Source organism: Pteropus medius, unplaced genomic scaffold (genome assembly GCF_902729225.1).
Source record: "Pteropus medius unplaced genomic scaffold, Ma_sr-lr_union100, whole genome shotgun sequence".
In the NCBI taxonomy this organism is placed as follows: Eukaryota; Metazoa; Chordata; class Mammalia; order Chiroptera; family Pteropodidae; genus Pteropus; species Pteropus medius.
In genome coordinates, this window is record NW_024354503.1 from 16,198,399 (window position 1) to 16,221,668 (window position 23,270).

A 23,270-nucleotide genomic window follows, 5' to 3' on the forward strand; every position below is an offset into this window, starting at 1 on the left:
GCTGTACACTTTAACAGTAAGGCATATATATGTTTACACTGTGTATTCACCTCCCATAGTTCAAAGATATTTTTTTAAGAGAAAGAAATGGTTGGAATGTTGTTTGGTTTATTAGTTTATTTGTTTGTTTTAAAGGATTTAGAGCAGATGGGCTGAGCTCTCGGAGACTAGAGGAATTGGAGGCTTCGAGCTGACTGCTTGAATGGGGAATGAAATTCTGATTAGGAATGGTGCCAGTGTGAAGAGAAAGAAAGAACAGACTCTGAGCTTTAACCTGGGAATTTGGTAGTGCCTAAGATAGAAAATTTGGGACGTATTTCAGAAATATCCGTAATTCCTTCCCACTTTGGATAGTTTAGTGTTCTCTAGCATCATCTCATTGACATTGCCTGGACACACGTGGATGAGGCTAGGCAGAGAGCGAGCCATTCTCTTCTCCCATCAGCCATGTGCAGGCATCTGAGGTCATACTCTATCTGTCCATCACATGTTTCTTGCCCCTTCTGCCCCTCTCTGCCTCAGTCTCCCTTTGAGGTTATCCCAGGTCAAAAACAGATGAGGAGGCCTGAGGACATCACATGTGGAAATGACCTTAATGGCCTTCATTTGTCGGGCCTTCAGCATGGTACCAAGCACTTTCCAGGCCTCATCTTGTTTATTGTCACAACAGCTTTATGGGATGGGAACCATTGTGAGACCACCATTTTGTAGAGAAGGAAAAGGAGACTTCAAGAGGTTAAGGATTTGCCCAGGGCCACGTAGCCAGTGCCCGGTAGAGCCAGGATTCAGAGCCACATCTCTGAACTCCATGGCCACATCATATTAATCACCATATATACTTTATAGCCTTCGTGATGCTCTATATACAGAGGATGCTGTAGCTTTGCAGGGAAATCTTCAGAAAATCAGCAAGAGCACGTTTAATTACCTGTATTCTGTGTACACCGGATGGACTAACTTAGAGAATTTTGGACCTGCAGAGGATCTTGGAAGTATCTCTGTCCTACCTTATTTTAAAATTGTGGCAAATTAGGTCCAGAGAGAGGTCACCAACTTGCCTAAGGGTGAGATGGTGGCCCAGCCAGGTTAGAACCAGGGGCTTATGATACCCATCTGTGGCTCCTTGAGAGGCAAACAGGTCTTAGCTCTACTCTGCAGGGAGCATTGGGAGAAAAAGCATGGATCAGAAGGGAGAAACAAAAATAGTTTGGAACTGCTGGGCAATGCTAGGGTTCGAGGGACATGTGGAACCACAAGGATCCTCAGATTGTCTACTCCCTACTCTAGCACCTAAGTCTCAGTTCCACTGTACCGAAACATACAAGAGGAGCAATTGGCAGGAAGGCAATATGGCCTAGTGATTAGGAGCGTGGGCTCTGACAGACAGACAGGAATTCATATCGGGCAAGATGTTTCACCTCTCTGAGTCTCAGTTTCTTTATCTACAAAATGAGGTTTCTAACAACTTATATGGGGCCACCGTGAGAATGAAATGAGAGAATACTTCTAAAGAAACTAGAACAAGTTTGTGGAAAGAGAAGAATCTTGGGGTTGTTTGAGTTGGTAAAAAAAAAAAGAGAACACAAACCCGGTAACCAAATCTATGATTTCAACAAAAGGCCAAGTATTTCTTAATTTCATCTAATTCATTATTTCTTACAGGCATTGTCAGAGGGGTGTTCATTTCACTTTCCCCACATGAAGGGTTGTACTGGGAGTGGGGACTGCCTCTGTTACCTCTCTTTGATGAAAAGTGAAGGATGGGTTAGATTGATTTGGGCTCAGGGATACTACAAGATTGCTTTTTTACTTTTATACTAAAAGGGGTGAGAGACAGCGAAGAAGGAGGATTGTTAATATAAACTTGAAATCGAGATTCTTTTCAGAGTACATGTTCTCAGCTGTGTGACCTCAGATGAACCTCTCAGTCTTAATTGTCTCTTTTCCACAAGGTCAGTGAAGCCATGTAATAGCCACTTTTCACGCAGTATCTTATTTAATCCTCAGATGAGCCTGCGTGATAGATATTACCATCCTATTTTAGATAAAGAAGGAAATTGCCATCCAGGGAAGTTAAGTAATTTGTCAATGGCCACACAGCACACAGCGAGCAAATGGTAGATCTGTGACTTAAGTCAGGTCTGGCCCCAGAGCCCATGTGCTTTCCAGTATATCCAGGGTAGATTCAGATTTTGTTGGGTCTAAAGCTTATGCAATTTTGCAGGCCCTCTTTAAGAAAAACAATATAAAATCAAATATAAAAGATACAAAAGTGAATATTTTGATTTTGAAATGAAATCACAACATATTAGAAAAAATGTTAAAGCTGAAACATCACAAAATCTGGACATATAACACAATATCTATGTTAATTACTTGACACTCCTCTGTAATACCTTTTTCCTACATGTTTTGGCTGCTTCCTCTTTGGCTTCATCTTCCTGTGACAGTGATTTTATAATATTTTCCACAAAAGAAATAAAAAAGATAAGCCAGTATTTCTCTAGCATAATCGATTGGACATTTAAAAATTACTGATGGTTTAGAAAGGTTTATTTTGGCTTCACAAGCCATGATTGGTAATGTCATATAAATATTAAAATAGTCATCAAATTTGAGAAAACCTTTATCAGAGTTTATTCCATATATGAGCCATAAGATTTTGTTTTTGGTTTAGCAGTTCATCTGAAATCTTTGAATTGTTGACACTTCTTACCATGTTCACTGTCAGCTGAATGTTATCTTCATTGATATCAGTATTTTGTGTCAAGTCAGCAAGAAGTTCTCATCCTTTCCAGTACAGCTTCCTCTCTCCTACCCTTTAAGATGGAATGAAAATGGTTTACATTAATAAAAAATTCACAATTAACTCATTTCTCATAAATCGATGACCTTTTAAAGAGAATTCGTTACAAAATACCGGATGTGAAAACATTTGAAGCATTTGGAGGATTTGGCCTGGAAAGGGCAAGGCTGGAGGAAGCAAATAAATAGCCACCTTCAAGGATTTGAACCTTTGTGGGTATTAGAATCATGCATTAGAATTACCAGGTATATCGGATATCTGGGGAGGGGCTCAGATAGCTGCCTATTTAGCAGGTTTTGCAAGTTTGAGCACCAGCCTGAAAGTGGATACAAAGTATAACAGAGAGGTCTGCCAGTGAGAACCTCTGAAAACTGCCTGGCTGTGGACTCAAGGTGTGACCTGAGGTCCTGCAAATGATGTGGGAGATAGTTAAAAATGCAGAATCTCCAGCCCCAAGCCAGGGCTGCTGAATGGGAATCTGTAGTTTCGCAAAGCCCCAGGTGTTGCTGCGCAGGTGATTAAGAAGCCCTGGACTAGAGACTTTAGCAGGAACTTCCTGATGTGCCCCGCCCCAGCTTGGCAGTTGATCTTTTTCCTCTCTGGGTCTTTAGCCTTGGGAATTGGCCTCTCTTCTAGCATCATCCGTTGTGTTGATTCATTACATCTCTATTTCCCCTCCCACCGGACTGTGAACTCTTAGAGTCTAAGATTATTCCTCTGTGATTTCCAGCCCCTCTCAGTGCCTGGCACACAAGAGGTGCCATTTATGGAATGCTCACTGTGTGCCAGGAGCTTCACCTGTCTTACCTCATTTGGCCCTCACCCCAAGCTTGTAGGTTGCAGTAAATATCCGCATTTTGTGTATGAAGAAACTGAGGCTCTGTTACCTGCCTAGGGTCATAAGTGGCAGAGCTGGAAGCAAATCCAGGCATGTCTAATTCCAGAACCTTCAATAGGGGATCAGTGTGTGTTGAATCACTTTCTTATTTACTTGATTATTCATTCAAACATTCATTAATATTATTTTCTATTCATTGAAGAGACTCAGGGGAAGATGAGGAAGAGAAACAGAATCTGCTTTCTCTTGGTGAACTATTTTTAGAACAAGAGCTATGTGGCATCACCATTCCAGGAGCAGGGAGCTAGGCTGTCCAGAAGACCCCCAAAGTGTCCAGCCTTGGTGGCTCTGTTGCCCTGGGAGTGTGGTGACACTCCTTCAGCACCCCACCCCTTTCCAAATGTCCTCAGTGACTCAGCAAAGAAACCATGGATCTGCAATCAGAGATGAGGGAGGAAAAAAACCTCAAAAATGTTTTCTTTTCCTGAAGAATTTCCCTTTCATATCTCTCATTCCTCTGCCAGGGAATCCAGGAAGCCATCGGCCTGTGGTCAGCTGTGACCCCCAGTCTGGTTTCTTTAGGACTCACCCCTCCTCCTCCTCCTGACTCCTCCCTAGGCCAGGGGACAGCATTAGGCCTTCTTTTTCAGGGGTCTCTGATTCTGTGCTGACAGGGGCTCGCCACCCGTCTGCTTAGCTTACCTTTAGATTGTAAAGTCCTGATCCTGGACCCAGATTATCTTGCTTCAAATTCTGCCTCTACCTCTTACTAGGTATGTAGACTTGGGCAAGTCACTTCACCTCTCTGTACCTCAGTTTTCTCCTCTGTAAAGTAGGGATAACAATAAATTTGAAGATTAGAATTATTTATTTATGTAAAGCACTTAGAACAATGTCTGACACAAAGTAATTGCTACATAACTTAATACCTGGAGGAGACTTGGGTGAACTCATGCTAAACTTCTTGTCTTCTCATTTGTTATAGTGTTATTCCAGAATTTGCTTGAATTCTCAATTATTCATGTTGTAGAGAGCTAAAGGGGGCAACTGCAAATTAGTGAATAAGTTAATAAGTTAGAAAATTCCAGGTTGCCCTCTGAAAATGATATTATTGTGATAGATGAAAAGGTATGACTCAATAGGTTGTTGATTTGGGAATAACCACATTCATTTTAGGAAAGGGAGTGGGGCAGCCCTCTGAGAATTTCCAATCATAGGATACACAGACCTGCCTACTAAGACAGTTCACCAATAGAGTGATAAATTCAGTGGGAAAATACCCACCAAGGGAAAGAGAGAGTAATTCCTTGTTTGTGATTCTCAGCCCTGGATGTGTTTCGAAATTGCCTGGGGATAAACATACAGAACCTCAGCCCCTCTTTCTAGAGAGTCTGACATCCAGGTGTGGGAGTGGAACGGGGGCATCAGAATTCTCACAGGCTCACTAAATGATCAGAAATGAAGCCACACAGTAAATGGAGGCTACATAATAATAGTACACATTATAAACATAATAATAACAGCACACACTATAAACTGGACGTCGTAGGTACATTTCTCACCCTCGTAACCACTTCATTTGATAGGTAAGAACCTGAGATTTAAGTAATTTGGCCAAGGTCACACAGTAGAGCCCATACTTTAATCTAAAGGCCTAAAGTTTTTCTGCTACATCTCACACTGCAGGAGGTCAGTCTGGAAGAAACTTCCCAGAAATTGAAATTAAGTTTGTCCACTGGGATGTATAGTATAAAATCGATACATTCACAGGTCGCAGCAAAGATATGCAGACCGATTTGGAGACACAAAGGCTCCTGGAGCTCAAGCTTGGAAGGCTCGACCTTAACCCCTGGCCTCTATTAACATATCTAAAGAAAAAAATGCGTCAGTGAGGGTGGGAGGGTGCTTGGGCGTTTTAGTCTGACTCTGTGTGGGCTGAGGGAGGGGTCCATGCCCAGCTGACCCCTGGCCGTATTGTGATCTCACATCCACTCTCCCTTCGCCTTCCATTCTTTACTGACCTCATTGGCTGTTGTTTCCTTCCGAGGCTCTTCTTTCTTCACCTACCCCTTAAAAGTGGGTGTGCTCTGCATTTCACTCTCCCCACATTCCCTAGGTGGCAGCATGCAGGCTGGGGCTCCGCTGCCTGAGCTGAGGGCTTCCAGAGGTGTGTACTCCTGACATATAGACCCCATTCAAGGCATCGAGGTTATGGCGTGGGATCGGGGAGGGGGTAGTCAGACATGACCTGAGTTCACATCCCAGCTGAGTCCCTTGCTGGCTGTGGACCTTAGAAGTTACTTTGCATTATTTTTTAGTCTTAGTTTCTTTGCCTGTGAAATGAGATAGTAATGCCTACCTTAAATGATTGTCGTCAGGATGAAAATAGGTAATAGACATTCCAAGCACACAGTAAGAACTCGATAAATGGCTTCATTATGTCCAGCTGATGTGGGACTTCACCCGAATGTCTGTGGGCACTTCAGAGCAGCATGTGAAATAGAGAACCTTCTCCCCTAAATCTGTTCTTCCACTTGGATTCTTAATCAGAGGAAATAGAAACATCTTCCACCAAATTGCTGAAGCCAGAATCATCCTGGACTATCCCTCCACCACCATCCAAATGGCCACTGAGTTCCAGTGATTCTGTTCCCTGCATTTCTTCTATTGTCATAAGCTGCTCTGGGAAGTTTTCACTAGATTATTGCAAGAACCTCTTCAGTGCTCTCTCAGCTTACTCCTCCCCAAACTCTAAATGCTTATGTACTTAGATTCTGGTCCATATTAAAACCGTTTAATAGCTCTCCCTTGCTTTTGGAGTAACAACTCAAATTCTACTGCAGCCACAAGGCTTTTCTTGATGTCCCCTTCCTGTCCAGTCCCAGTTTCTTGACTCATGCTGTTAGCCTTGACTCTACACTGTCTATTTTGTGGGACACAGTGGGTGCCTTGGCTGAAGGCAAGCCGGCTGTGTTCACCATGTGACCCTCTGGTTGGAGTTCCCATGTCAAGAAGAGCATGAGCTGATCAGCTGTCTTGGTATTCAGGTTGACTTGATGGCTCTGTTTTTCTGTTCTGTTTCTTTCTGTGGCCTTTATTGGAGACGATTAGATTGTGTCTAGACTCCATGCAGCCTCCAAAAGCATGCTTTTCCTGCAAAGCTGAGGACCAGCCCCTGAGATATGGTGACTTGGCAATGGCCAATTCCCCCTCACTAGTCAGTAGTTAGAGGGCAACCACCGTAAATCACCCATACCTTCCTTCCTTCAAACTTCAGCAGGAGGAACTGAGGAGAGCATCTTTGCAGAGGTGGTATTTGAGCTGGCCTTGAAGGACATGGAACATTTCAAGAGAGGTAGGGTGGGGGTTTGAGGCAGAAAGAAGTGTGTGAACTGAGCAAAATCATCAGTGTTGGACTATTCAGTGGACTTCGAGTGTAGGTATGGGGAGGGCGTGTGTGTTGGGGGAGGGAAGATAAGGCTCCAAGGAGAATTTAGGATAGATGCCTTTTTTTAAATGGCAGACTTTGCATCTTCATTTCAGGTAAGTGGTCTGGATTTTATCCTGTAGACATAGGGATTTTAAGGTTTTAAGACTTGAAGGAAGCACATGTGCATTCCTGAAGTTTTTGAAGGAATGCTGGGGCATTAGTAGGGAGTGTGGGTTAGAGATGGTGATTGGAGGTAGAGAGACCAGTGAGAAGAGAGAGTATTGTACCAGTGCAAGTGTTAGATGGGAGCGCCTGAGCATTTGGTGGAGGGGCCAGATTCTAGAGACATTTTGGAAGCATAAGTGACAGGATCCGCTTACAGGTTAATGTGGAAACTTGGAGCAGGAGGAGCTGAGAAGGAATAATGTCAGCATTTTCAGCTTGGGTGACCCAACTGATCATGACATACAATACAAAAGAGGAGGGGCAGATGTTGAGCATCTTGTGTTCTAGGCATCTGTGTGACATCCAGGTGGGATTACGGGCTGGGAGTTTGAGATGGAGGTTAGAGCTGGGGAAACATGAAAACCGAGCCTGAAGGAATAGAATAAACTCTCTGAGGTATATTGGAGAAGGGAAAACATGGGTCTTGGCTTAAGCCTTAGGAAATGTTTGTAGTTCTAGAGGCCAGTGAAGAAAAGAGGAGCCAGGGCAGAAGCTTGGGATTAGTGTTTTGATTAAGACATAGCTGGGACTATTTGACTCACCTTAACATCTGATAGTAGGCAATAGAGGCCCCATCTCAGGGGCAGCACACAGTTGACCTAGTCTGGGTTGTCTGCTCAGAGGCACTCAGACCAAGGATGCTTCTGGTCAGCCTGGTCTTGTTTACACGGCCTTCGAGCTGTCCTCTTCCCCTGCACATGCTCAGCCTTCCATTGCAGAGGGGATCCTGACTTCTGCCGTGTTATTCTCCAGGAAGCTCAGCCTAGGGCTTTGCACACTCTAGGGCTGAGAACACTAGTGAGGGGACCGGATGGCCAAGCAGAATGGACGACAGCAGCATGGAACTTGATCCGCCGATTCTCCTTGAGTTCCTTTTTAAGAGGACATCTTGTTTTATGGAAAGGATATAATCTGCTCTCTGAGTCTCGAGTTGCTTCAGTCTTGCTCCTTCCATTGCTCTATCCATCCATTCTTTATTAGACTTTGCCACTGTAAATATCTACTGAAAGTTGAGCACTTTGAACTTGGGGTTGGGGGTCTCCCAGCACCTCTCATGCATTATCTTATACTACAAGAGACCTCTGAGGTAGGCACTATTACCCTATTTTGCAGGTGAGGAATCAAATAATTTTCCTCAGGTCACACAACAAGTAAATGGTAGAGGTGGGATTTAGGCCCAAGGCTAACTCAAAAGCCGCTATGCTCTCAATCATGTTATGCTCTCAAAAATGTTAAGGCCTCCTGAGGTGGAAGGTGTCTATATAATTTATTATTCAAACTGGAATGCTTTTTAAAAAGTTTCATTGAGATTTAATTTTCATACCATAGAATTCTTCTATATAAAGTGCACAGTCGAATGGTTCTTAGTGCATTTACAGAGTTGTATAGTCATCACCATAATCTAATTGTAGAACATTTTCATCACCCTAGCCCTAGGCAACCACTAATCTATTTTCTATCTCTAGATTTGACTATTCTGAACAATTCATATAAATGGAATCATATGATATGTAGTCTTTTGGTTGACTTCTTTCATTTACCATAATGCTTGCAGAGCTCATCCATGTTGTAGCATGCCTCAGTATTTCATTCATTTTGGTGAACGTTGTAGCATGCTTCAGTACTTTATTCGATTTTATGAATGAATGATGTTCTACTGTATGTGTACACCACATTGTATTCATTGTATTTGTTCATATGCTGATAGACATTTAGGTCGGTTCTACTTTTTGGCTATTACGAATAATAATAATGCTCTGTCTGGCATTTGTATAAAAATTTTCTCATAGTTGCGTTTTACTTGTTCTTGTATATATACCTAGGAGTGAAACTGCTTGTTTATATAACTCTACATTCAAAGTTTTGAGGAACTGCGAGACTGTTTTCCATAGTGGCTGCACCATTTTATACTCTCACCAGCAATGTATGAGGCCTCCAGTTTCTCCATATCCTCACCAACATTTGTTATTCCAAACTGGAACACTTTTGAAAGTGAAAGGGTACACCATTAATTGTACCAGGACAACCAGTACTAACTGGAACATGTTCTGAGTCTACTTAGATACCAAAAAACTAGAAGATTCAATTCCTGATTTCAGAGAACTTTCTAGCCACATGATGAGTCAAAGCCCTTAAACCCACATACTTGAGTTAATTAAAGAATCAAGTAAAGGTAAATTATTAAGAAGGAAAGCAAAGTACATTTCCCCCAGGAGATTTATTCTCTTTAAAATAACTCTATTTGTCATTGTATTTATTGTCCATGGCCTCAGGAGTATCATGGTGTTTGACAGAGTCTCAATAAGGATCTGTGGAATAAATGAATGAATAAGAGAATAAATAATACACACTCTCCTGGAAGGAATGTAAAAAATAAAAATAAAAGAATAGAATGAGTCACCTGGTATGGATTTGTGAGTTTGGGGAAAGTGTGGGTCTTTTCTAAGAATGTATTTTTTAGCTCAGGGTTGTAACAATACTAATGACAATTTAAAAAGGAAAAACTTAATAACCTACAATTAGAGAGATCTTAAATTGGATTTTCCAAGTGTCAATGCCTGACTAAAGATGGAGGAAAGACCTTCCAAGCCTGGGAATTGCCAGAGCAGGGAGTCTGGAACCAAAGCACACATCTTTATATAGAGCACAGCCTACAGCAGGTAACCAAATTTGGGAATAAAAAGATGTGGTACCTACCCCCAAGAGTTTCAAAAATATGATTTGTTTACAGGAAACAATGAGAATAGTTTAATAAAACAACCTTCAGCTGGTTGCGTGACCTTGGGCAAGTCTGCTCCCTGCCTTGGGCGTCATTGATCCTCCTGGCTCTAAATTTCCCTGATCTTTCGATGTTACCACTCTCGTGGGCTGGGAGGTAGGCCTTGAAGGAGGGAGCTGGATTTGGAGAAATGACCAGGATGCCCGTGGTGGATGATAAGGCCTTGGGGTAGGCTGGGGTGCTTCAGCTGAGATAAAATTGAATAGAGTGGCTGGGGCCTCGAGAAAGAGAACTTTAAAAGCCAGGCTGGTTGACTTTTAAATTTGACCTGATAAGCAGGTCCTTGGACTAGAGATGAAAGGAGTGTCTGTGAGAGATTAATCTGATGGCCCTGCGCGGATGATCTGGATCTATCTGGAAGCTCTGTGAAGACGAGAGGCTCTCAGGGAGGCTTTTGCAATAGTAATGTAGGCCCGGCCTGCCTTTCTTTCTTTTTTTCTTTTTCTTTTTAGGACCAGCCTTTCAAAAGAGGGTTTGAAATTTCTTCTGCTAGTCTTATGATACACATGGCTCCTATGAACTTTAATTTTCCTTAACTGTAAATAAATATAATTTTCATATTATGGCAATTACGGTTGTATTATGGACAAGAATCCTAAATGTATATGTATATTTTAAGGCAGGATATTACACTTCCAATAAATTTCAGGTTTGCAGAGGGCAGTTTCAGATTATGCTACCAGATTCCTCAGAGGGATATTTTCTCTGCTGTAAAGGGTTTACTTCGCTGGCAATTTTGAGAAAATGGCTAAAAGCCTCCTGGAGGAATGAGAAGGGTGGGATCTAAGTGAGCTTCAAGGAGTGGTTTTGTTGGGCCCAGTTTTGTTGGATACGGGAAACCAAAGAAAGGAAGAAATCTAAGATGGCACCAGGGCTTAAAACCTGAGGACTCAGAAGAAAGACGGTTTTATTCATAAAAATGTGCAAATTGCAAGAGGGATGGGAAGATGATGGTCGACCTTGAGAACACTGGGAACAGGTAGCCTTAGTCGTCCCAGGAAGGAACTGGCCAGGTTGGTCATGGAGTAGAAACTAGTGCCTCTTGGTCTTTCCCAGCCTTTGCTAAGGCCCTGGAAGTTCTGCCCACTAGCCTGGATGTTTGGCACTTTGCCTGGTTTACTTTCTGTGTATCAATTACTAAAGGAGATGTTTGCTGTAAGGTTTCAGTAGATGCCCTCTAGCAGACTAAGGAAATTCCCATCTATCCCTGCTTTGCTAAGAGTTTTTTCTTATTGTGAATATGTTGAATTTTATCAAAAAGTTTTTTGGCATCTGTTGATGTGATTATGATTTTTTTTACTCCTTTTAACTTTTAGTGTGATGAAATATATTGATTTAAAAAAAAATAAATTAACCATGCATTTTTTGGGGATAAAGTCAACATAATCATAAAATACTACCCTTTTTATATATTACTGGAATGAGTTTGCTAATATCGTTCTTGGGATTTTACATTCATGTTCCTAAGTGTAATTTTCTTTTCTCATACTATTCTTGTTGGGTTTTAGAATCAAAGTTACACTAAAAATGAATTGAGAAGTGAACCCTCTTTTTATATTCTCTGAAAGTTTTTATAAGATTAAAATACTTCTTGAATGTTTGGTAGAACTCTACCTGGTTGCTACTGAAGGTTGTCCTATCATGTGGGTGATAGTAGAGAAAGGAACTTTTACTTGGGGAATGAAAGTAACTTAAACAATAATGAAAATGCTCACACATCACAAAAAGTCCAGAGGTAGATGGTTCCAGGACTGGTTAATTCAGCAGCTCAGCAACATCATCAGGGTGAGAAATTTGTTCTTTCAGCTGTCACTGACAGGTGTCAGCTTCTCTCATTATTGCATTATAGCTGCAACTGCTCCAGGCATCACAGCACAGTCATGGGTTCTACAGTCAAATCTGATTTCTAATCCCATAGCTATATGCCATTGGGTAAATTGTTTAATGTCTCTGTCAAATGGGATAGTAGTTCTTTACCTCAAAAATTTAATATAGATTAAATGAATTAGGTTTTTTAAAAAACTTTTAGAATAGTGCTTGGTGCATAGTAATCATACAATAAATGTTAGCGATCTTACTCCATTCTCACGTGGGGCAGAAATGAATGTTTTTCTCTTGCACCCCATGTATTGAAGCCCCTTAGCAGACTTACTTCACACCCTGTTGGCCAGAATCTGGCAAGTGCCCATTCCTAAACCAGCTGTGGAATTATCGGGATTTGGTTTTGAGTAATTTAGTTTTAACCTTTGAGACAAGGGAGTATCACACCTCCCCTGAAACACAAAACTACCTGCAACAAAGTCTGGCTTCTTTTTGCAAGGCAGAAGTTGGAGTGGTGATGATGGGAGCTTTTTGGGTGACAGAGAGTGGGGCCGAGTAGGAGCCCTGGGCCCTACCCATTCTCCCCAGGATTCCTTGGAGGGACCCCTTAGGTTTGCTGAGCACTCCACAATTTACTTAGTGCTTTTTAATTCATGCATTATTTCATCTGGTCTCAGAACCACCCTCTATGCAGTTTGGGCTCTCGTTATCCTCTTTTATAGATGGACAAACAGGTTCCCAGAGTTGAGGTGTCGGCCTGGTTGTATGTGTATAGTCGGGACAGAGCCAGGTTCTGAGATTCAAGCCGAGGTCCTCAGAGTTCTGCCCTTTTATTCCTCTTCCATGAATTCCCAATTGTCATTTACACATCACCCTCCCCATGTGCCATATCCATATGCCTCCTCTGCTGTTGTTTACTTAATATTTTTAAAATTAAGTTTTTCATTAAATTTATTTTAAAAGGAAACCTGATAAAGTCCTAAGTTTGTTCTGGTACAGACGCACATACAACTTTAAAACGAGCACAAAACTATTAAAAATATTTATTCAGGCTTAGAACTTGTGCTCTGGCGCCTGACTAGGTTCAGGTCCCAGCTCTGCCAGTGTCATACATGCAGCTGGTTTCCACCCAGATGCCCATGGTTCTCACCATTCCAGTGTGCACCAGCCCTACTTCCAAGTGCCAGCACTGTGACTTTGCCTGATGGCTTGTCCATCGTGTCCTTCTGCAGGAAAGCTGGAAGTTCTGGGTAATTAATTGCAAGCCCCTCCCTCCATTCCCAGCAGCCTTCAACCCCTGGTGTTGGGAATTGGTGGACAGGTGTCCCTGCTCCCTCACACCTGGGACGCAGTTATTCCGAGGCAGAGGCATGCACTTCTCATTGCCTCCCAGAGTTCCTCAGCAGGACTGAGCTCCACTTGCCCACAGTGGTAACTTACTCAATAATGTACTCTTTACTGGCTTCCTTCCCTTCTGTCTCATTTCCTCACTCTCGGGTGCTTCCTGGAATCACCTCCCAGGTCACTTACTTCACTTGAATCCTTGTCTCAGAGTCTGCTTCTGGGGAGACCCAACTAAGGCAGCCAGTTGCTAGCAGCATGGCGCCGGGTGATACTTAGCTTCCCTGTGTCTCTGTTCCCATCTGTAATGGGATGGTAGTAATAGCACCTTTACTTCATCGGTAAAGCTCTCAGTGCCTGGCTAAGAGAAGGTGCTTAGCAAGTGTAATCCATTATTTCTATTACCTAAAATTCTCTGGTGTGCTACCATGGGTAGTTGCCCCACAGTTGAGACATCCCATTCCCTGCCTAAACTTTCTCTGGGTGCCCCCTTCCTGCCTCTCCCTTCTGATACCCCACTTATTCTCTGAGCTCCTGCCGTCCTGCTTCTTTCTCCATAGGCCATCTTGTGGAATTCAGGTGACCAGGACCACCAAACCCCACCACTCCCAGTGTTGCCCACATTTCTCATTACATATAAACCACTCTGCCTACTTCTGGGGGGTGTTGCAGTTACCCAGGTAAAAAGCCTTCTGTCTTAATGACATCTCAGGATTTCTCTGTGATGCAGGATCACCATAGTTATCCACTTGAGACTGGAAGCTCTAAAGAGGAGGCTTCTCATCTCTGACTTGTGTCCAGCATTCTGAAGCCTGCTGAGCTCTGGGATGGGGAAGGCACTTGGTAATTATGGATCATTAGTGATCACAGCTCCCATTATTGAGTACCTACAATGAGCCTGGCGCTGTGGTAGGTGCCATTCCCATATTAATCTTTGCAAACACCTTATGAGATAAGTGCTATTACTGTCCCCATTTTGCAGGTGAGAAGCCTAGGACAGAGAAGCTAAACAACCTACCCAAGATCACATAGCTGGCAAATGGAAGAGCCTGGAATCAGCCCAACTCCAGAGCTCACTTAATCATGATACTAAACTGATGTCAGGGCTATCTCATGCCTAGAATGAAGTGTACTGGCTTCCTCGCTTCCCAGCTCAAGCAAGCTGAGCTCTCTTTGCCAGGTGTTTAGCTGTAGCAAGTTACCTATCCACACCTGAGGCCTGGAGGCTTACTTCATTCATAGCTGTAGAACAGGAATCTCAAACAAAATAGGACAGGGAAGCCTCATTTATTCAGAATCCAGGCAGCCAGAAAGGGAAAAAAAAGTAAATGTGTAAATATATAGGCTGTATTCTAATTTTATGAAAAGGAGGAGACTTGACAGGTTCAGGCCAGTACCTGAGGTTTCTTTTCACAAGCATTTATTCACTAGAGATTACAAACTGTTCCCTGCCCCTCAGATCCAATCCACAGAGCATTATATGTGTTTGGAAACAAAGGGAATGTATGGCAACACTTATTCCCACAGTGTAGCCAAAAGCTGGAGCAAAGCAGCACCTCCTGGTTTTGGATGAACCGGCTCCCTTACCACCAGTGAGTTGCCATTTATCATGTGGCTCATGCTGGTGTTTTTCTTATATCCAGCTTGTTTCATTTATTCCTTCCTTCATTCAAACAAGATTTTTTGAATACCAACTATGGATCTGGCACCATTCTGTTTTGGTGGGATAGTGAGGGAGCGAACAAACTATAAACAGCATGTTAGTAAAGCATATTGTATGGTAGTGATTAGTGGTAAACAGAAAGGTAAAGTAGTGAAAGGGCCTAGGAAGAATCAGGGTTGGAGTAGGATGACCAGGAGAGGCTATATGAGGAACGACACTTGCATTAAAACCCCAAGGATGGGGCGGTTCCATAGAGTGGTGGTCAGCACGTCTGTTTTACAAGCAGAAGGTCCTGGGTTCAAGCCCCAGTGGAGCCATGGTCCATACCCTGGGTGTGCCAGGCACGCCAGGCCCTGGGTGCTCCAGGCCCCAGGTGTATACCATGAGCACATGGGAGGAGATGCCTCACCTTCAGAGATCCAGTTCTTAAGGGGAGACAGCAACATTCATAGGTCAGGGGTGGAAGTAGTGGGGAGAATTAAAACAAAAACAAAACCCTAAGGAAGTGAAGGAGTGGCCATGTAGATATCTGGGGGCAGAACATTCTAGACAGATGGAACAGCAAATCTAAAGGGAACATGTATACCTGTTACGTTCCAGGAACAGTGAGTGGAAAGTGGGTTGGGTGGGGTGCAGATAACACAGGGTCTGTGGCATTGCGAGGACTTTGGTAATCACTGAGTGAAATGGAGAGCCAATAGAAGGCTGCTGTGTTGAGACTAGACTAGAGGGGGCCAGGGTGGATCAGGGACACCCATTAGGAGCCTACCACTGTAATCCAGGCGAGAGAAGATTCAACTTAGACCAGGGTGGGAGCAGTGGAAATAGAGAAAAGAAAAGGATTAGAGATGTATTTTGGACATAGAATCAACCAGAAATGGATAATAGGTTAGATGAGGGAGACTAGTAAAGACAAGGAAGAATTGAATTTGGACCAGGGAGGTAGCAGAGGAGGAGAAAGCCAGAGGTGAATTCCGGACATATCTTGAAAGTAGAGCCTCTATGCTCTGCTGACAGATGGATGTGGGATTTGAGAGAGAAGAGTCAAGAATGACACGGAGTGTTTTGGCCTGAGCAAGCAGAAGGATGGAGTTCTCATTTTCTTATGTGGGGCAGCCTGCAGAAGGACCAGGTTTGTTAGGGGGAAAGAGTAGAATCTCAGTTTTGGAGAAGTTGAGTTTAAAGATGCTTACTAGACATCCATGTGGAGTTGCCGAGAAGGCAGCCTCCTTTGTGAAGCAGAAACAGAAAATAGGTCAGCTCACATGCCGGCTCTAATTTGATTGCTCTGCCTGGAGTGCTGTGTAGAGATTTTTAGGCCCATCCAGGCTTAGTGGGAGTTTCTTGATTAATAGTGAAGGCTGTCTCGGGAGCTGGATAGGCAAATAATGGTAACTCTGGGTGAAAGACATTCCATTGCAGAGTAGGAAGAAAATGTGAAAATTTCTTTTCCACGTATTTTTGTCTTATCCTTTAACAAGCCTTAATATGTCCTATAATATACATAATCTATTACAGTAGCGGGGATGGACATAGTTTATAAATTAAGTATTCTAAATATATTGGAAGAGTATGCTCAAACAGTTTTTACTGAGGAATCAACAAGCAAAAACTTTCGAAGATTACTGATTTGAAATATTGTACTAGTATAACAGATACTTGAAATAGTGACTTGGAATACTGTAAGCCCTGAATTATCTCCTGAATCCTTGAAGAACAAACAAAATTACGTTTAGTTTAATTTAATGTTTGATTTTTCCGCTATAAAACATATATTTAGACACAGCATCACCTATATAATATGTCTACCAAAAAAATTGAATCCTCTAATCAGGAGAAAACAGACAAATACAAATTGGAGCACACCGTGTAAAACAGTTGGCTTTCAAAAATATCATATCAAAGATTTTTTTAAAAAGGGTCAGGAACTATTTTAGAGTAAAAGAGATTAAGGAGTTAGAGTAACAGTGCAAATTTTAACTCTTGATTGGATTGTGGGGTGAGAAGGAAAAAGCTATAAAAGGTTATTATTGGAACAATTGGGGAACTTCGTATATAGATTGTTTATGGTATTGCATTAGTGTAAATTTTCTAATTGGTTTGTGGTTGTATGGGAGACTAGTATTCTTAGGAGACATAGGCTGAAATATGAACTTTAGATTAATGCACTGTTAACATTCAGTGTATTATTCTTGCAGATTTCCTATAGGTTTGAAATATCTCGAAGTAAAAAGTTGGGGAAAATATTCATATAGGGTTTTCCAGTTCTCAGAAAACTAGGAATCCAATAATGGTGTATCAGACCAAAAGTATACTTTTAGTATACTATATTGTTTCATGGACTGGAACACTCATCTTCATGCTTCCTGAAGCACAGAATTTGCAGATCTCTTCCACCACAGTAGTAATCCCTGGCATTTTTTATTTTCCAGGTGCCTTCATATCCATTGTATTACATTTATTGTCATAAATAGTCCATATATGCAAAGAATTTTGTGCTTTTAAGTACCACAATCACAACTAACTTTTTTTAAAGGGCTCACCATATGCCGGGCACTGTTCAATGTATTTTACACAAATGAGCCCATTTCATCCTCCTAGTCACTCTATAGGGGATGTACTATTATTTCAATTTTCAGAAAAGGAAACTGAGGCACAGAAAGGTAGTATAACTTGCCCAGAGTCGCTCAGCCAGTGAGCGTGGAGTGGTAGAGTGGTACAGCCCTGGACCCTGCAGTGGTCACCATCCCCTGATCATGCACAGAACGTCGGGAGCTGGATCATCTACGTTTGCTAGAGCTGCTGTCCCATGAGGAGGGCTTCTGATGTTCACACTTTTGCCTTTCCCTGAGGATTTCTGGGTGCATGTCCGTAACAGAAGGGGTACTCCTGGAGAGAGGGAACGACAACAACAGCAACAACAGAAACTACCATCTTTGAATACTTGCTATGTGCCAGGCATGGGTGAGTTGTTTTCTGGTCATTTAGTCTTCGGAACCCCTCTGTGGGGTAAAGACTGTTATTATACCCATTGGACGAAAGAGGAAGCAAACCGAGAGTTTTAGTAACTCCCTCTTAGTCACAAGGTGTGGAACCAGGCTTTGAACTCAGGCAGCCTGATTCCAGAGTCTTGTCCACCTCCTTCTTTAGGTGACTGCTCCCCAGCCCCAATTCTCCTGGCCTCTACCTAATCATCTCCATGGGTCTGAAAGTAACTGACCATAGAATGTAGACTGTGGGGTGATAAGTGAGCCCATCACCTTGTTCACCCCCTCAGTTCTCAGATAGAGACATTTTAATGATGAAGAGGAGGAGGAATGGGAGAAGGAAGAAGAGGAGGAAGAAAGCGTTGTATCCTTCCTCCTCCGGGCTTTTCATCTGGCCTGTGACATTCCATTCCCACACCTCTAATGGGCCATTTCACCGAGTAACTCTTTCTAATTGAATTCACCTGGACAGAAAGGCTCTCCCTGCCATATTGGCCCTGGTCATTGCTTTGTCGTCATCGTCTTTTTTTTTTCCCCCCCTCTGGGAAAAAACAAGGGGAGTCCCTATTCCCGTGAGGTGGAGGTTATTGGTAAAGTTCCCATCCAGATCAGCCAACCTTCCAGAACTCCTTTTTCTTGGCCCTGCGTTGAGCTCACCTGCCTCCTCAGAGGACAGCTGGTTTATAGTTGACCTGCTCCTTGGCCCTAGGGATCTAGGATGACTTGGCTCTGGGCATGGCAGTGCCAGGGGCAAGGCAGAGGTGTCCCTCAAAATGCCCTGCTCACCAGGAGCTCCCTCTCCCAGGGTGTAAATTCAAATCCTGTCTTCCAGAGTTGGGCAGGCTCTGTGTGCCCCTTCTTTAGGATATCAACTAATAAATCAATACACACTCATGGAACAGCACAAGCTGTAGGACAAAGTAGTGAAAAGCATGGACTCTGAAGTTAGACTGGCTGGGTTGAATCCTGCCTCTTCACCCCTTACTAGCTCTGTGACCTTAGGCAAATTATTTGGCTACTCTTGAATATTGGTTTCTCTTTCTATAAAATGGGGGAAAAGAATAGTTATATTTCTCATAAGATTGATGTGAAAATGAGATTTAATACATAGCAGGTACGTACAATGCCTGAAACACAGTGAGCATTCCACTAAGGATTGTTATCATAGCTGGTGGTCACAGCACCATGCTAGGTCCTACGGAGGAGACACAGGCATATTGGACACCATTCTATCCTTACGGAGAGGCAGTATGGGATTCAAAAGGGTATAGTTTGAGAGGAGCTAAACGGACCTTTAGTAAGTTATTTAATTCCAGCATACCTCGGTTTTCCCATCCCAAAACAATTCTTTGAGGGTGAGATGGTGGATTATAAACACCCTGCCCAGTGCCTGGCACATAGTTGGATATCAGTACATGTGGATTGCCTTCCCCTTCTCAGGAATTTATACTGTAGGTAGGGAGAGAGAGCAAGTCCAGAAACAGTCAGCCGTTGAAGGGCATGTGCAGGGGAATCTGCAGGAGTTTGGCAGCCAGAGGGTTAGTTCCTGTCGCTGGATTGTTCTAGGAAGTCTTCCTGGAGTATATCAGACCTGAGCTGGGCCTTGAAGGATGAATAAACTCAGCAGAGAGGATAAATGGGCTGCCAGTGATGGAAGGAATTGAGGAGATGGGGAGGGCAGTAGAGGCCCTGCCATGTTTTGGGGGATATGCAGAGAAGATTCTGCTAATTCTTCCTTCTTCCCTTTCGATTGGGTATTTGGAGTTTTCCTTGCTATCTAATTTACATCCCTCTTGCTGTAGTTGAAGCCTGGTTCTCTTTGGAAGTGGAGGACAGTGGTTATTTCAAACTAAATGAGCTTTTGGTGTCTTTATTAAGCACCTTTTCCCCTGATATTGGGATAAAGACTACCTAAGGTTCCTTAGACAAAAGTGGCAGGAATTCTGAGGGACAGTTTTCAGCGAGTCTTTGGGCATGAATGATCAAAATAAGGTATCATTTAAGATGTAAGAACCAGACCCTGGGGTGCTTATAGCAGGGAAATGAATGTAATAAAGAAGATTGTTTAAATCAGTACCATAGGATGTATTGGATGATAATTGGGGAAAAATAAGGCTAGAGCCCCACTTAATATGATGCACTGGATAAATGTGGGTAACAATTTACACATTAAAAAGAAAAACCATGATTATATGTACTCTTGACTGTGCAGAGTTTTGGGGACCCCCTCACCATAGACTTGAAGAATGAAAAGCCCTGAAGCAGGGCCCAGAAATCTGCATTTTCAGTGAGCTCCCTGGTGATAAAAAAAAGTCAAGTATTTCCTATATTTGTGTCTAGTAATTGTATAATTTTATGGTGGGGAAGGCATGATTCAAAGGCAGAAATCATTAAGGAAAATAGTAAATAAGGCTACATAAAAATAAAAACTTTCTATTTGTTTAAAAAATAACTGTACCATGACCCAAAAATGAAAGGCAAACAGTGAACTAAAAAAATTTGTAAGATACATGACAGAAAAATTACGAACAAGTGTATTCTTAAAATATAATGAGCACTTATAAATCAATAAAAACATCTTTATAAAAGAATGGGCAAAAGGCATGAATAGGTAATTAATTTATAAAAGAAATATAAATGTCTGATAACATGGCAAAATATTTTTACTAGTAAACCATTTTTCATCTCCAGTTTTCATAAAGAAAATCTGGTATATCTATACAATGGAGTATTATTCAGCCATTAAAAAAAGAAAGAAATCTTGCCATTTGCAACATGGATCGAACTTGAGGACATTATGGAATAAGTCAGACAGAGAAAGAGATACTGTACGATCTCACTTATATGTAGAATCTAAAAATGCTTACTGAGAGAAACAACATATTGGTGGTTGTCAGAGGTGGATATTGGGAGAGCAAAATAGGCGAAGGTGGTTAAAAGATACAGTCTTCCAGTTATAAGATAAATAAGTTCTGGAAATGTAGTGTATAACATGGTGATGATAATTAACAGTTCTGTATTGTGTATTTGAAAGTTGCTTAAAGAGTAGATCTTAAAAATTCTTATCGCAAGAAAAAAATTGTTAATTATGTAACGGATGTTCATTAAACTTATTGGGTGATCATTTTGCAATATATATATATATTAAATCATATTGTATACCTTAAACTGATACAATTGATATATGTCATTACATCTCAATAAAATTGGGGGAAAATAATGGTAATTTACTCTCTCATCAAAGAGAAACAACCTTCTAACCTGAACAGTCCTACTCAGTAATTCTGAAAGTAAAGGAACACTTTCCATCAGGACATGTTTGGTTTCTGGTTATGTACTCACTTCAAAAGCTACATTTTTTAGTTCTCCTGCACCCTAAAAACCTCTTACATTTCAACATCTTTGTCTCCCCATAACTTCGTATCTATTCTTTATCATTTTAAATATGTTGTTCTCTTTAATGAAAGAGTGCAATGCTATGATTAATTAACTAAAGCACCTTCATATTTGTATTTTGAAAGATAGGAAGGAGTATAGGACTTACAAGATTAGATAAGGTATATGGTACACATTCATATTGGCACAATAAGAGCTCTTGAATTAAATATATATGTATGTTATTACTAATAAACCACTTTTAATCTTTCCGGTTCGCAGAGATTTTTTTTTTTTAAAGTAGTCACAGGGATGTAAAATATAGCACCGGGAATATAGTCAATGATATTGTAATAACTATGTATGGTGCCAGATAGGGACTAGACTTACCAGGACTAGACTTACTCACTTCATAAATATAAATGTCTAATCAACTATGTTGTATACCTAAAAATAATATAATATTGTATGTCACCTATAACTGAAAAATAAATTTTAAAAAATCTTTTAAAAAGCCTTAGAATATTTCATAACCTTAGATTGAAAAATTCCACCTGTAGAAATTAATTCACTTTTAGAAATAATCATGACTGCATACAAAAATACTACCGCAAAAATATTTCACAGTATTGTTTCTAACAGGGAAGAACTGGAAACAACTTTCCAACAATACATGTTTGATAACATACATTATGATATATTCACCCAATGTCATACTATGCAGCCATTAAAAATAATGTAGAATATTTAATGACATGGAAAAGTGTTAACAAGGTATTTTTTAGTGAAAAAATGCTTGCAAAACAGTTTGGAGTGATCTCATTTTAAAATATGTGTTTATTCATAGAATGATTTTATAAAAATTGACATTTTAAAGTGTTATCTGGATGATGAAATAATAAATTATTTTCCCTTTTTCGTGGCTTATTTATATTTTCTAAGTTTTCTACAATGCAAATGAATATTTCCATGATATTAAAACTACAATAAAATTTATTGTATAAAAAACAATTCATTGAGAAAATGTTTGGCATAGAACTTGCCTCTTTTATAAACTATTTCTCTAGTAACTCACTTCCTTAGTGTCCTTTCCCTCAGGAGGACCTAAGGAGAGGCAGGAATTCCTCAAGGCCTCCTCCCTTTGGGAGCATTACTGGAGGCCTGTGGTCTGCCTCCTGGTCACGGGGAATCCAGCTTTGGGGAAAATACAAAGTAACCCAAGTTTGGGAGGTAGAAGAAATGGCCATTGAAAGATTTAATAAAGTCTGAGCAAGAAATTCCTTCATAGAGGATCTAGTTTTCCTGCCCACGTTTTCCTCAAACAAGCTAAGGATGACTTCGGGGCTTGTCCAAGGCCACACGGCAGACTTTATGACAAGGTGAGGCCTTGAATCCTTGGCCTTTTCTCCCAGTTGTATTTCTGTAATGTGTTGATTTCCACCAGGCCTTCTCATACTTTAATGTGCTCAGGAATCACCGGGGTCTTGTTGAAATGCAGATTTTGGTCAGGCGTGGACCTGAGTTTGCGTTTCTAAGCAGCTCTTAGGCGATGCAGATGGTGCTGGCTTTGGGATCACTGCAGCAATGTTTAGCAGTGGTGCAGCAAGAGCCAGACTGTCTGCTGCCCAATCCTAGCTCTGCCATAGACTAACTATGATTGATTGTTAGTGTGCTTCAGTTTCTTTATCTACAAAATAAGTATACCTAACTAACTCATTGAGCTTTTGTGAGGATTTAATAAGTTATTGCACATTAAGTGCTTAGAACAGTGTTCATTAAGAATTAGTTATTAGTATCTGTATTCCTTAGAGCAAGCCGCGGGTGAAGTAGGATTTGACGGAATGCACGAATAACCTTTAGAGAAAAGTTCTTGGGTGACTACTGTCAGAAGTAAAATGGGAGGGCTCGATGGTGGAGAAGAGGACCATCTCCAGGAAAGCTATCTCCACCGGTGGACCGAAGGGCACAGGGCTCCCGGAAGCCCGCAGGCCCGCGCCCCGCCGAC

The 23,270-nt window shown here is 41.6% G+C and overlaps 1 protein-coding gene and 1 long non-coding RNA gene across 2 annotated transcripts in view; one reads left to right on the forward strand and one right to left on the reverse strand.

Moving 5' to 3' along the window:
* Window positions 1-23,270, forward strand: part of CCND3 (cyclin D3) — a 72,526-nt gene that overhangs the window by 42,104 nt on the left and 7,152 nt on the right. The window lies entirely within an intron of this gene.
* LOC120596342 (uncharacterized) lies at window positions 2,536-4,857 on the reverse strand. The gene is made up of 2 exons (XR_005651139.1): window positions 4,347-4,857; window positions 2,536-2,819 (listed from the first exon to the last, which is right to left on the reverse strand). It is a non-coding gene; the product is annotated as an uncharacterized LOC120596342 (long non-coding RNA).